This window comes from Oncorhynchus masou, unplaced genomic scaffold (genome assembly GCF_036934945.1).
Source record: "Oncorhynchus masou masou isolate Uvic2021 unplaced genomic scaffold, UVic_Omas_1.1 unplaced_scaffold_1761, whole genome shotgun sequence".
NCBI classification, from domain to species: Eukaryota; Metazoa; Chordata; class Actinopteri; order Salmoniformes; family Salmonidae; genus Oncorhynchus; species Oncorhynchus masou.
In genome coordinates, this window is record NW_027007780.1 from 60,901 (window position 1) to 67,018 (window position 6,118).

A 6,118-nucleotide genomic window follows, 5' to 3' on the forward strand; every position below is an offset into this window, starting at 1 on the left:
AGAATTGTTTTACTAAACAAAACACTGTTTTCCAGTCATTTTTCCCAGATTAAGTAAACATTGGACCCAAAGTCTGTAGTTTAAACTACCTGTGGAATGAGAAGTCCTCCGAAAACCTGGAGACAGGAAAACTAACCGATTTGAAGAGATGTTTCACCATTATAATATCTGTGTGTAGCTAGGTAGGTCACCTACTAAATAAACATGTCTAGAGGTCAGCTAGGTAGGTCACCTACTAAATAAACATGTCTAGAGGTCAGCTAGGTAGGTCACCTACTAAATAGGGGTCCTGTGTGGCTCAGTCGGTAGAGTATGGCGCTTGCAACGCCAAGCGTCGTGGGTTCGATTCCCACTGGGACCACCCATATGTAAAAGCAGTGGCCCCAGACAAAAGCGTCTGCTAAATGGGATATATTATATTATTATATTAAATAAACATGTCTAGAGGTCAGCTAGGTAGGTCACCTACTAAACAAACATGTCTAGAGGTCAGCTAGGTAGGTCACCTACTAAATAAACATGTCTAGAGGTCAGCTAGGTAGGTCACCTACTAAACAAACATGTCTAGAGATCAGCTAGGTAGGTCACCTACTAACCAAACATGTCTAGAGGTCAGCTAGGTAGGTCACCTACTAAATAAACATGTCTAGAGATCAGCTAGGTAGGTCACCTACTAAACAAACATGTCTAGAGGTCAGCTAGGTAGGTCACCTACTAAATAAACATGTCTAGAGGTCAGCTAGGTAGGTCACCTACTAAACAAACATGTCTAGAGGTCAGCTAGGTAGGTCACCTACTAAATAAACATGTCTAGAGGTCAGCTAGGTAGGTCAACTACTAAATAAACATGTCTAGAGGTCAGCTAGGTAGGTCACCTACTAAATAAACATGTCTAGAGGTAAGCTAGGTAGGTCACCTACTAAACAAACATGTCTAGAGGTCAGCTAGGTAGGTCACCTACTAAATAAACATGTCTAGAGGTCAGCTAGGTAGGTCAACTACTAAATAAACGTCTAGAGGTCAGCTAGGTAGGTCACCTACTAAATAAACATGTCTAGAGGTCAGCTAGGTAGGTCACCTACTAAATAAACGTCTAGAGGTCAGCTAGGTAGGTCACCTACTAAATAAACGTCTAGAGGTCAGCTAGGTAGGTCACCTACTAAATAAACATGTCTAGAGGTCAGCTACAGTGCCTTGCGAAAGTATTCGGCCCCCTTGAACTTTGCGACCTTTTGCCACATTTCAGGCTTCAAACAAAGATATAAAACTACTTTTTTTGTGAAGAATCAACAACAAGTGGGACACAATCATGAAGTGGAACGACATTTATTGGATATTTCAAACTTTTTTAACAAATCAAAAACTGAAAAATTGGGCGTGCAAAATTATTCAGCCCCCTTAAGTTAATACTTTGTAGCGCCACCTTTTGCTGCGATTACAGCTGTAAGTCGCTTGGGGTATGTCTCTATCAGTTTTGCACATCGAGAGACTGAATTTTTTTCCCATTCCTGCTTGCAAAACAGCTCGAGCTCAGTGAGGTTGGATGGAGAGCATTTGTGAACAGCAGTTTTCAGTTCTTTCCACAGATTCTCGATTGGATTCAGGTCTGGACTTTGACTTGGCCATTCTAACACCTGGATATGTTTATTTTTGAACCATTCCATTGTAGATTTTGCTTTATGTTTTGGATCATTGTCTTGTTGGAAGACAAATCTCCGTCCCAGTCTCAGGTCTTTTGCAGATTCCATCAGGTTTTCTTCCAGAATGGTCCTGTATTTGGCTCCATCCATCTTCCCATCAATTTTAACCATCTTCCCTGTCCCTGCTGAAGAAAAGCAGGCCCAAACCATTGATGCTGCCACCACCATGATTGACAGTGGGGATGGTGTGTTCAGGGTGATGAGCTGTGTTGCTTTTACGCCAAACATAACGTTTTGCATTGTTGCCAAAAAGTTCAATTTTGGTTTCATCTGACCAGAGCACCTTCTTCCACATGTTTGGTGTGTCTCCCAGGTGGCTTGTGGCAAACTTTAAACGACACTTTTTATGGATATCTTTAAGAAATGGCTTTCTTCTTGCCACTCTTCCATAAAGGCCAGATTTGAGCAATATACGACTGATTGTTGTCCTATGGACAGAGTCTCTCACCTCAGCTGTAGATCTCTGCAGTTCATCCAGAGTGATCATGGGCCTCTTGGCTGCATCTCTGATCAGTCTTCTCCTTGTATGAGCTGAAAGTTTAGAGGGACGGCCAGGTCTTGGTAGGTTTGCAGTGGTCTGATACTCCTTCCATTTCAATATTATCGCTTGCACAGTGCTCCTTGGGATGTTTAAAGCTTGGGAAATATTTTTGTATCCAAATCCGGCTTTAAACTTCTTCATAAAAGTATCTCGGACCTGCCTGGTGTGTTCCTTGTTCTTCATGATGCTCTCTGCGCTTTTAACGGACCTCTGAGACTATCACAGTGCAGGTGCATTTATACAGAGACTTGTGGATTGTATTTATCATCATTTGTCATTTAGGTCAACATTGGATCATTCAGAGATCCTCACTGAACTTCTGGAGAGAGTTTGCTGCACTGAAAGTAAAGGGGCTGAATAATTTTGCACGCCAAATTTTTCAGTTTTTGATTTGTTAAAAAAGTTTGAAATATCCAATAAATGTAGTTCCACTTCATGATTGTGTCCCACTTGTTGTTGATTCTTCACAAAAAAATACAGTTTTATATCTTTGTTTGAAGCCTGAAATGTGGCAAAAGGTCGCAAAGTTCAAGGGGGCCGAATACTTTCGCAAGGCACTGTAGGTAGGTCACCTACTAAACATGTCTAGAGTTCAGCTAGGTAGGTCACCTACTAAACATGTCTAGAGGTCAGTTTGGTGGGTCACCTACATGCTTGGCCAGCTCTTCCTCTAATATACTAAACTCAGCTCTGATATTCAATTATTTTAGAGATGATTTTAGACTCGCTATAATATGCCTGCTACTGTAGTAATGCATACATACAGATAAACCTATTGACTGTTCTGTTAGTTTACAACCTGTGAACTCTTACCTCACCTGTGTAGACATGATTAACCTGTTAACTCACCTGTGTAGACATGATTAACCTGTTAACTCACCTGTGTAGACATGATTAACCTGTTAACTCACCTGTGTAGACATGATTAGCTACATTGATCTGACTAGTGTGCCACAAGATAGAACTACAGTCAGTGGTGCAGTGGAGGGCATACGCAGGAATTCACCAGATTCCCCCTTATTTCCCAGTGGGCATTGTGTTTACACACCTCTTATTTCCCAGTGGGCATTGTGTTTACACACCTCTTATTTCCCAGTGGGCATTGTGTTTACACACCTCTTATTTCCCAGTGGGCATTGTGTTTACACACCTCTTATTTCCCAGTGGGCATTGTGTTTACACACCTCTTATTTCCCAGTGGGCATTGTGTTTTCCCAGTGGGCATTGTGTTTACACACCTCTTATTTCCCAGTGGGCATTGTGTTTACACACCCCTTATTTCCCAGTGGGCATTGTGTTTACACACCTCTTATTTCCCAGTGGGCACACCTCTTATTTCCCAGTGGGCATTGTGTTTACACACCTCTTATTTCCCAGTGGGCATTGTGTTTACACACTTACCTCTTATTTCCCAGTGGGCATTGTGTTTACACACCTCTTATTTCCCAGTGGGCATTGTGTTTACACACCTCTTATTTCCCAGTGGGCATTGTGTTTACACACCTCTTATTTCCCAGTGGGCATTGTGTTTACACACCTCTTATTTCCCAGTGGGCATTGTGTTTACACACCTCTTATTTCCCAGTGGGCATTGTGTTTACACACCTCTTATTTCCCAGTGGGCATTGTGTTTACACACCTCTTATTTCCCAGTGGGCATTGTGTTTACACACCTCTTATTTCCCAGTGGGCATTGTGTTTACACACCTCTTATTTCCCAGTGGGCATTGTGTTTACACACCTCTTATTTCCCAGTGGGCATTGTGTTTACACACCTCTTATTTCCCAGTGGGCATTGTGTTTACACACCTCTTATTTCCCAGTGGGCATTGTGTTTACACACCTCTTATTTCCCAGTGGGCATTGTGTTTACACACCTCTTATTTCCCAGTGGGCAGTGTGTTTACACACCTCTTATTTCCCAGTGGGCAGTGTGTTTACACACCTCTTATTTCCCAGTGGGCATTGTGTTTACACACCTCTTATTTCCCAGTGGGCATTGTGTTTACACACCTCTTATTTCCCAGTGGGCATTGTGTTTACACACCCCTTATTTCCCAGTGGGCATTGTGTTTACACACCTCTTATTTCCCAGTGGGCATTGTGTTTACACACCTCTTATTTCCCAGTGGGCATTGGTTTACACACCTCTTATTTCCCAGTTGTGTTTACACACCTCTTATTTCCCAGTGGGCAGTGTGTTTACACACCTCTTATTTCCCAGTGGGCATTGTGTTTACACACCTCTTATTTCCCAGTGGGCATTGTGTTTACACACCTCTTATTTCCCAGTGGGCATTGTGTTTACACACCTCTTATTTCCCAGTGGGCATTGTGTTTACACACCTCTTATTTCCCAGTGGGCATTGTGGGGATTATCAAAGTAGTGTCGTGGAGGTATCCGCCTTATCAATGAATAAGCCTGAACAGATCAGAATGTTTAGCATTACAATGTAGATAAACTATTGTTTCTTCACATTTTAAGTGCAGCAATGGGCACATGGCAGGGTAGCCTAGTGGTTAGAGCGTTGGACTAGTAACCGGAAGGTTGTGTGTTCAAACCCCCGAGCTGACAAGGTACAAATCTGTCGTTCTGCCCCTGAACAGGCAGTTAACCCACTGTTCCCAGGCCGTCATTGAAAATAAGAATTTGTTCTTAACTGACTTGCATGGTTAAATAAAGGTTAAAAAAAATAAAAAATGGCGGTAGACCTAGAACAGAGCAAATGTTACAACATGTAATTTGTGGGGAAAACACTGTTCTAAAATGCACACTGAATGGTTTCATGTTACAGATGGAAATATCCATTAGACTGTAGACTACAGCTGGCCCGTTCCTGGTAAGGAACCATTAGACTGTAGACTGCTGCTGGCCAGTTCGTAGTAAGGAACCACGTTACAGATGGAAATATCCATTAGACTGTAGACTGCTGCTGGCCCGTTCGTGGTAAGGAACCATTAGACTGTAGACTGCAGCTGGCCCGTTCCTGGTAAGGAACCACGTTACAGATGGAAATATCCATTAGACTGTAGACTGCTGCTGGCCCGTTCCTGGTAAGGAACCACGTTACAGATGGAAATATCCATTAGACTGTAGACTGCTGCTGGCCCATTCGTGGTAAGGAACCACGTTACAGATGGAAATATCCATTAGACTGTAGACTGCTGCTGGCCCGTTCGTGGTAAGGAACCACGTTACAGATGGAAATATCCATTAGACTGTAGACTGCAGCTGGCCCGTTCGTGGTAAGGAACCATTAGACTGTAGACTGCAGCTGGCCCGTTCCTGGTAAGGAACCACGTTACAGATGGAAATATCCATTAGACTGTAGACTGCTGCTGGCCCGTTCGTGGTAAGGAACCATGTTACAGATGGAAATATCCATTAGACTGTAGACTGCTGCTGGCCCGTTCCTGGTAAGGAACCATTAGACTGTAGACTGCTGCTGGCCCGTTCGTGGTAAGGAACCATGTTACAGATGGAAATATCCATTAGACTGCTGCTGGCCCGTTCGTGGTAAGGAACCACGTTACAGATGGAAATATCCATTAGACTGTAGACTGCTGCTGGCCCGTTCGTGGTAAGGAACCACGTTACAGATGGAAATATCCATTAGACTGTAGACTGCTGCTGGCCCGTTCGTGGTAAGGAACCACGTTACAGATGGAAATATCCATTAGACTGTAGACTGCTGCTGGCCCGTTCGTGGTAAGGAACCATGATACAGATGGAAATATCCATTAGACTGTAGACTGCTGCTGGCCCGTTCCTGGTAAGGAACCACGTTATAATGCGAGTCGACCCACTTCTCCAGTCACCCCTACACCACTGGCGATGACAACATACATGATTCAATGGAAGCATGTTTATCACAGT

The 6,118-nt window shown here is 43.3% G+C and overlaps 1 non-coding gene across 1 annotated transcript; it reads left to right on the forward strand.

Moving 5' to 3' along the window:
- Nucleotides 1–285: 285 nt before the first annotated feature.
- Nucleotides 286–361, forward strand: trnaa-ugc (transfer RNA alanine (anticodon UGC)). The gene has a single exon. It is a non-coding gene; the product is annotated as a tRNA-Ala (tRNA).
- The last annotated feature ends 5,757 nt before the right edge of the window (nucleotides 362–6,118 follow it).